Here is a 9,900-nt window from a genome sequence, read left to right as displayed (position 1 = left end):
GTCTTTATGCTGATCACTGAGTCTTATTAGGAATCCTGACATGTCATACCTCTGATATCAAGTGCAAACATACTGAAAGAAAAGACCACTTCTGAATATTTATTAAAAGTTTACATTTGTTGTTAAATCCTGACTTGGTCTCTCATTCACTGACGCCCCAAGCTCGGGGGTGTTACAATATGTAGTGTATCTATGCATTCACAACTTTGGCAATGCCTGTAATGTAGAAACCACGTTCCAGTATTGGCCAAAGCCCTGTGTTCGATGCTACTGCACATGGTTCATTCAAATACTACCCTTAACTAGTTTAAATACGTATGTAGGTGATGTATCTATACATTCACAACTCTCGCAATGCCTGTAATGTAGAAACCACGTTCCAGTACTGGTCAAAACCCTGTGTTCGATGCTACTGCACATGGTTCATTCAAATACTACCCTTAACTAGTTTAAATACCTATGTAGGTGATGTATCTATACATTCACAACTCTCGCAATGCCTGTAATGGTTAAAAATGCGTAGATATGTAGTGTATCTATGCATTCACAACTTTGGCAATGCCTGTAATGTAGAAACCACGTTCCAGTATTGGCCAAAGCCCTGTGTTCGACGCTACTGCACATGGTTCATTCAAATACTACCCTTAACTAGTTTAAATACGTATGTAGGTAATGTATCTATACATTCACAACTCTCGCAATGCCTGTAATGTAGAAACCACGTTCCAGTATTGGTCAAAGCCCTGTGTTCGATGCTAATGCACATGGTTCATTCAAATACTACCCTTAACTATGGTTAAATAGTTTAAATACGTATGTAGGTGATGTATCTATACATTCACAACTCTCGCAATGCCTGTAATGGTTAAAAATGCGTAGATATGTAGTGTATCTATGCATTCACAACTTTGGCAATGCCTGTAATGTAGAAACCACGTTCCAGTATTGGCCAAAGCCCTGTGTTCGACGCTACTGCACATGGTTCATTCAAATACTACCCTTAACTAGTTTAAATACGTATGTAGGTGATGTATCTATACATTCACAACTCTCGCAATGCCTGTAATGTAGAAACCACGTTCCCTGTGTTCGATGCTACTGCACATGGTTCATTCAAATACTAACCTTATGTGGTACATTCACAGCTTTGGCAATGCCTGTAATGGTTGAAACTTTCGTATTGTATCTTCACAACTTTGTGGATTTCGTTTACTTAAGGGATTACTACCGTGTTGCGTTCTTTGGCAATACGTTCGGATTGCCTGTAATGTTGAAGTTAGGTACGAAGTTAGGAGAGAACCCTGTGTTTTGTACTACCTTGTCTATTTCAAATACTATCCGAAAGTGGTGAAAACTTTGTCTTAAGGTTGTCTATGTATAAATTCACAATTTTTAGCTCTTTAAGTTGATCTCCACCGTCCCTTAATCTGGGCGAAAACGTTCTCAACTCCCATAATTTAGAAATCACGTTTGAATTTTGATTGGAAACCTTGATTCTACAAAACCTCAATCTGCCATTTAACCTCATCACCCGTTTCATCCAGTAGAAGCTGTAACCCAATGAGCCAATCGGATGCTACTCTCTTGTTCTGTTTCAGTGCAGTATACTCTGTTGGAAATGCTTCTTTTCGTTCATTTGCTATTGTTTTTCTTTCAGCCTCCTCTATCTCCTCAAGACTGACTGTCTGATATGCTTTGTTGTAAGAGAGTTGTTTCGAAATCTTTAGAAGATTCTGCAAAGTCTATTCCAATCAGAAAACTTACGTGGATCCATTTCGTGTCCTTTCCAGATCTACCTTCTTGAATGCATTTGAGTGCTGGCCATTGACTTTCATCACGTGCTAAAAGCTCGGGAAGATGTAGGAATGCTGTTGGTTTCAGGTTTACTTTCTACATGACACCTGCATTCAGCGTTGTTGGCACATGCATCCACTGACAAAGTTTTGTCATCTCTTGAAAGTAGTCCACGCGATTGGCCACAAATGGCTTAAAGCGTCTGCTGTAAAACATTCATGCGAACAAACCAGATCTTTGCATCATGAGGTGACATGTCAAGAAATTTTGCAACAACCAGAAGTTTCACGCGAAGAACATCAGCCATTAACTCAAGTCATGGAACGCTGAGAGCTTTGATTGGAGCAACATGGCTTTTAGAAGCAGGAAACTGACTAACTATCCTATCTTCATCACTCACTAGGTACATCGCAACACCAAAGGCCATGGAATGGCTATCATTTTCTGCATTCCAAAGTAACCCAAGAGCTTTCACATATGGTAGCTCAAACATCTGAATATTAATTTGAGGTAGTCTATCTACAACTGGACTATACTCAAGCACCTACACGGAATTGCAGACCCACTTCCTGGCATGCATTCCAGCTGCACAGTTAATTTATTTGATCATGAACCTGTAGTACTTTGTTTTCTGTATCCACAGAATCCATTGTGTCATCCATGTACATTGATTTAGCAACTGTTTTTGATCTCGTATGACTCTACATGTTCCTGTGTAACATACTGTGCCAGAAAGGACGAACAATTCATTCCAAAGACTGCCGGTGAAAATTCATACGCATCTGGTTCTTTCTCCACATTCACTGACCTCTAAAGAAATCGGAAGAAAGGCTGATCTTAAATTGTAAGTACATGTCTGCAATGTCACATATGATTGCAGGTGGGTGTTTTCGAAATCTTTGAAGTATGTCAACCAAACTGTCCTGCAGCTTTGGTTCTTGCTGGACAAAATCAACATTTAGCTGACGCATCGAAAATCATCTTAACTTTGGTCGTATTTCTTTCATGCTGGATAACAGGACGATGTAAGTACCAAGATTTGTTTTTGATTTCTTTTTCAGGTACATGCTGTTTGAATTATCAAATCTTTTGAAAACCTTCTCTCAATTTGCTCCAGGCGATTGGAACATTAACTGTGTACCTCTCTGTGTCATGAGTAAGGGATTCTTTTACAGCCATTTTCTCATCTCTTGTCATCATAGGTTTGGATCCTGAAATGGATTCAACCTCCCTGAACCTATCTACCAATGCCTCTAGTTCTTTATCATCACTTGTTGTTTATCATTATGAATAAAGAACGAATCTGTCTCTTGTTTTTTTTTAATCTATATCTGAATCATGCACTTTACCAAAGCACGTCCAACCCAGTGGTGTTAACCTTGCTATTGGATCACCAGGCTGACCACAAACATCTGTTTGAGAACAATGAAGTATACATATGGAAATTAATTAAGCAACACCAAATTCAAAGACACATAAAAACTTAACAAAGTTTAACGAAGTAATTTTGATGATTGATTATTCAATTTTGATGTATTGACATACAGCATGAGCTTTTCATGGGTTGATATGACGCGCGTGAAGCTTGCACAGCGCACGTGCATTGCTTTAACCTCAACTTTCGAAAAATGCACTTTTTCCCTGGGGTGTTTACAAGCGCAGGTTGTCGATTGCATTCGGTTTTTCATTCATTTCAATGTCATGGCACGTAGGAAATTATCAGAGGCCACTCGTTGGCAAATAATCGGCATGAGGAATGCTGGTATGTCTCTAAGACAAATCGGGACTCAAATCGGACGACATCATTCCATAATTTCAAAACTTTTGAAAAAATACCGGGCCACTAATGAAGTTAAAGACCTGCCTAGACCAGGAAGACCCAGGAAGACCAGAGTCCGGGAGGACAGAGCTTTACTGAGACTTGTACGGCGCAGGTCCTTCGACTCGAGCTCTCGGTTGAGACAGGAGTGGCTTCCAGGGAGACCCATCTCGAACAGGACTGTTCGGAATCGTCTGAAAGCTGCAGGATACCGGGCAAGGAGGCCAATCAAGCGACCCAGACTGTCTCCAGCCCATAAGGCAGCCCGACTGGCCTGGTGTAATGACCGTTTGCACTGGAACATTGCCTCTTGGAGGAAGGTCCATTTCTCAGATGAGAGCCGGTTCTTGCTGCACATGGTGGACGGTCGTACTCGGGTCTGGAGGCAGAGGAACACAGCAATGGCTCCACGGAACATCCAGGAGACTGTGGCCTTTGGGGGAGGTTCCGTTATGGTATGGGGGTGCATTTCCATGAACTGCAAGTTGGATATCATTACCATCCGTGGCAACCTTAACGGTGTTCGTTACCAACAGGAGGTTCTTGACAGGGCTGTGGTACCTCATTTTGAGAACCATCCTCTGGCAACGAGACCCATATTTATGGACGACAATGCTAGACCTCACAGGGCGCATGCTGTAAATGATTTTTTGCGGCAAAATGCAATTGACAGAATTCCATGGCCTGCCATGAGCCCTGACCTCAACCCCATTGAACATTTGTGGGACTTTATTGGCCGTCGTGTGAGGCAGAGAGACCCACCAGTCCATAATCTCAACGAATTGACGGCTGCCCTGCATGAGGAGTGGAACAGGATCCCCCAGAATCAGATCCGGAGACTCATCCAAGGAATGAGGAGGCGTCTGGAATCGGTGGTGCGTGCGCAGGGAGGACACACTAGATATTGATGAAAGTCGGTGTGCAGACTCTCAGATGACTGTTCTTTCTTTCCATGTGACATTTGTGTTAATACACCTGACAACAACGTCTGTGGATGAATAGTAAATTGTGTCCATTTTTTCATGAATTTAAGACAGTTTTAAGAATTTGGATTTCGTTGCAATAAAGCAAAGTCTTGATACTTTTTCCCTTTAAGTTGTTTGTCAGAGATCGTCTGTTGAATAAAAAAGTGTCAAACTATATCAACCCGGCATATTTTGATTGTCAGAACACTTCAAAGTTGCTCCAATAGAAAAAATTGGGGTGTTGCTTGATTAATTTCCAGGTGTATAGATGGACCAATCATGGACCATTCAAATGTCCTCAGTTGATCTAGAACTCAATTTTGGAAACTCAATCTCACATAAGTGGTTCCAAGCATATGCATGTCTTTGCTAGTCAAGGACCTTTGTTATTCCTGTGACCTTAATTACCGTTATGTATGTTCACGTCCACCGAACCATCAATACTTTCTAAACCTACTTCAACAGCCATGCTAGTAAAGGTTTCCTGCTTGCATTTCAGAACATTAACAGATACTGTATGGCTTTGACCATGTACCCCTAACTCTGTTACTATGTCTTCAATGACGTAGGTCGGACTGCTAGCATCAAGAAGAGCACTGACCTTCATTCTACACAAGCCATTCTATAGAATAACTGGAACTGTCCTGAGGTAAGCAACATAATACCCCTTTCTGAAGTTTGACGTTGTTGTTTGTTTGTTCTCCATTTGCATTTTTCAGAGTTGTTACTTTTGCTCTCATAGTTCCTCCTCTGTGTTTCTACCCTGTTACTCTCATGTAAGAATCTGTTGTGTGTCGACCGACATTCTTCAATACAATGTATGTTTGCGTAACATAATTTCCCAACATGAAGCACTCCTAAACGCCGAATGAACAGATCCAGTTCTTTAGCCCATCGGTTTTGACTATCTAAACCTCTGAAGCATTTACCTTAATTCCCTTTAGGCTTTTCAGTGATTCCTAGCTTTATCTCACATGCAACTGTTTGAAATTAAGATTCTTTAAGGGTCCATTCCCTTAAAGATTCCACTGATTCCTGTGGTTGGATTTCAAACAACCATCTTTGATAATTTCTCATTAACCCTGTCACTTTTCTCAACAACTAAGAGTACCGCTTCTCTGACATTGCCAACAGTAATGTCTGAAAGGTCTGTGAAGTTTTCTACATCCTTGGCGTTATCTGGATGAATCTCTCCGAAGTTAAAAAAAACCACCCAACCTTTCTCCATTTTCAATGCGATTTGCCTTCTCTTACCCCCATACTTTCGCTCGAGTCGCTCTAAGGCTACATCGTAAGCTGCTGCAGTGCTTTAACAACTTGTATTCATTAGCAGCATTGGGCTCTATCTACACATGCAAGGAAGGCTGCCTTCCACCTTTCATACTTTTTTGTTTCCATGAAACGTAGGAATTGAAACCTGCTTGAGCTTAGCCCACATATCAACACCCATTCTGGTTTCATGTGATGTTGTGTCTGTCAATAAAAGACTTCATTTTAGTACCAGATTTTCTGTCTATCTGCTCATATGCCAACTGTTTCTTAAACCTTCTACTTCAGATGCTTCTGGATTAATTCCCATACTAGTATCATTTCTCTGATCTACGGATAGAATACGTTGTTTATTTGATTCACTAACACCTGTAGCTTCATGTGTAAACCTGAAACTAGCAGATGAACTTTCATTTGACCTGCCGCTCAAATGAATTCTTGCGGTTTGTATAGCCTCATCACTAACTTTTAAGACTTCATCTATTTCTTTACTGATTTTCTTAGCTTTATCGCAATCATTACCTTGGTCATACGCCTTGGACAATTCATACCATCAGCTAACAGCCTCATCCTGCATTCTTTGTGGGATGACACTCACCATCAACTAAACTCAACAACTTATTCTATGCCTTTGTCAATGCAGATTTGCTGCTGTTGTTTGCATACACATGAGCATTATTTACACACAACCCACTTTCATGCTATAAGATTGTGTTTAACACAACACAATGATCATTCATGATATGGAAACCAAACACATGGTTATAATTTCGTTAATTGAACTATCTAAAGTGTCAATCTGTCCAACAACTACCAACACTGTTGCTACTTTCGACTGTAATTTATTGACGGTCATATGGGGGCACTAAAACCTTATTAATAATCATGTCCAAAACTATGGTCACACAGACAATGTCTGGGGTCCAACATACACTAAGTTCTCAGAAAACATTCACTGTTCAATTCTAAGCCAACAGTAATGGTGATGACAGTATTTGGTGTATCCTCCCCTCGCAGTGCTGCAACCCTCTTCCTAATACTGGAAATCATCAATGTGCATCTTTTGATTCCGCTGCCATTCCTCATGAAGAGCCTGGGCTAATTCCTGTATATTTTGAACAGGTGGATCCCTTACTTGAACTTGATGCCCCAGATGGTCCCATAAATGCTAAAATGGGTTGAGATCAGGGCTGCTCGCAGGCCAAGGTAATCTGTCAACCGCATTGTTCTGCAAGTATGCGATAGAACCTCTGGAATAATGGGGGCAACTGGAGAAGAGGTGGTTATCAAAATACTGGACAACAGCAGCTTTGAGTACTTCCAGTTGGCATCTCCAACCATTGAGTTCCCTTGAATGGTCATAAGAGATACGGTCATAGGAAATACACCCCCACATCATCAGCTGCATGGATTATGAATTGTTCAAAAGCTTCATTACTTTTTCTCTAAACTCGCCAAATGCCATCAGTAACACGAACGAGAAAACAACTTTCATCGGACCAATGGATTCTGCACCATGTCAGATTGTGGTTTTGCTGTTGATTACACGTCAAATGTTGAGTCTTGTGTCCATCAGTGAGTAAGGGACGTATGATTGGACAACGTGTACCGAGTCCAGCGGACCTGAGCCTCCCTTGGATGGTGCTGGTTGAGAGATGAACACCAACTCTCCATTGTTCTCCGAGTTCTTTGGCACTGGTCATGGGCCTGTGTCTCACTAGGCAAACTAGGGCACAGTCATCATGGAGAGTGCTCTTTCTTGGCCTTCCTGATTGTGGACGATCCTTGACATAGCCAGTGGACGCATGTTTCCTTACAAGGCGACTAATGACAGTGTGATTGATACACAATCTGGACTCAATGCTGTGACAGGACAAACCAGCTTTACGCATATCAATAATCTGCCATCTGGTATTTTCACAAAGCCTATGCCTCGGCAGGTCCAAAAAAGTTCAATTTCAGCACTGTTCACATATAGATTCATCAATAAAAAAGCAATGAAAATACTTCATTTCACCTTTTTATACCCCTCAGTTGCTTGTACCATGACAGAACTTTAGCATGAAAAGCATGCATTTGCGTCAGCACGTGAATTTCATGCTAACTGCATGTGTATTTAGATATAACTGGTTGACTTCTCTGTTTTGATCCCTTTTCCTTACAATTGACAACTATTTTTGGTGGTGCTTAATTAATGCTCATGTGTATATTTTAAGCTGGGCAATTCTTAACAGCAGCTTATCAACATCACTTTAGTGACTTCTTCCCATTGTCTTCTGATCTGATCATATCAGACACGTTTTGTTGACTTGTCAACCATTGTAATCAAGAATCAAAATAACAACATGTGACCGCGTTGAAACAGGTTTGATTCTAAAACCAATGAAAACTATAACTATCACTAAATGTAGCTAGACAAGGTTCAGAGCAACCACGCTCTGCTACCTATTGTAAGCAGTGGAAAGTAAACTAAAACACAGTGGAAGTTAAGTTAACTAATTCATAAATTTTGACTTCCCAACTAAGCAACTAAACGTGCAAACCCCTTGTAACCAACTAAACGTGAAATCCCCATTGTAACCAACTAAACGTGAAATCCCCATTGTAACCAACTAAACATGATATCCCCATGTAACCAACTAAATGTGAAATCCCTGTTTAATGTAATGAAATGTAAAATATAGCTATGAGCAATGAAATTTTAACTTGATATCAAATATGCCTGTTTCTATTTCTATTCCAATCTACTCTATTCTAGTTGAAAAACAAATCTACTGCACAGAGCTACAGAGATCCATCCTGTCACCAGCACCTAAAACTCAAAATATAACACGTTAATGATGCAAAGTTGAATGCTGCAATGTCACATGAAGCATCAAAATGTAATCGCATGGCTGCAAAGCTACTGTGTTTATGCTTTCGAGAACATCATTACTAACCCCTCAAGACAGTAGAATATATCATTGAATGGGAGAATACATTAATTTAATAAATGATTTTCATAAATGGGAGTCAATCATTACCAATGTCTTTATCCAATGAAGGAAAGACAATATTTGATCAATTTATATGTTTGTGTCATCATTTATGTCCCTAAACTGAAATTAGAAGCATATTATATGGTTATTTCTATGTGATGCATAAGCTATCTTTTGATATGCTATATGACTATGTTGTGATCAGTTTATGAAAATATGTTTGCCTTGAAATAGTGTTGGAAACAATTTGGGGAAGTCATATTCAATCACCCAACAGTGACACTAACAGCAAACAAAAAAAATGGAACCATGTTTTTTCCTAAATCCTTACACAATAGTGATTAAAATTAGTATTGGTTCCAACAATAAATCACAGAGTTCCAAGACCTGCATCCCTACAAGCTCACCTCCTGGAGTATTCAAACACACAGTGGCATATTACTAAAATACTGCTCAAAGTAGTGGTAAACCGAATCCACTCATTCCTTCAGTCAAAGTTTCCAAATGTTAATGTTATGGGATTTCTTTAAACATGCTAAAGCATTTTACATGTTGCTTTCTTGATTGTTCTGTCCATTGCGTCATGCTGCAATGAGCATTGTTCCAGCCATACGACTGGTGTCTGTAAATAAGTCTGAACTAGTGACATCATGATCATAAATCTACACATTGAGATATATAGAAAATCTCACCCAAGTGCCTTCTGGTATAACTTATGTTCACACATTACAAATATTCGAGACTTGACATGTATTTGATATATTTGACATCAGAAGACACAAGGATGAGATTAATTTTCTCATCCAAACTCACTTTTCATTAGCTTTCAAAGAAAATTTACATTTCTGAACACGGTCTGCCATGCAGTGCAGCCATGTCATTGTGATGTCATCAAGTACATCTCAAAACACTGCCAGGGCATTGTGCAAATCTACTGTCAAAATAATATCTTCTAGGATATTGTTTGACCTTACACAAGTAATTTCTCTGCTGAACACAGTTTTGGATGATAAATTGACATGCTTAAGTCATGTTTGTCTTCATGCAGTAATGACATGTACCAGCAGCAGACTGG

The sequence above is a fragment of the Haliotis asinina genome, chromosome 13 (genome assembly GCF_037392515.1).
Source record: "Haliotis asinina isolate JCU_RB_2024 chromosome 13, JCU_Hal_asi_v2, whole genome shotgun sequence".
In the NCBI taxonomy this organism is placed as follows: domain Eukaryota; kingdom Metazoa; phylum Mollusca; class Gastropoda; order Lepetellida; family Haliotidae; genus Haliotis; species Haliotis asinina.
The sequence above is the reverse complement of the archived record's forward strand: the minus strand, read 5'-3'. Positions refer to the sequence as shown.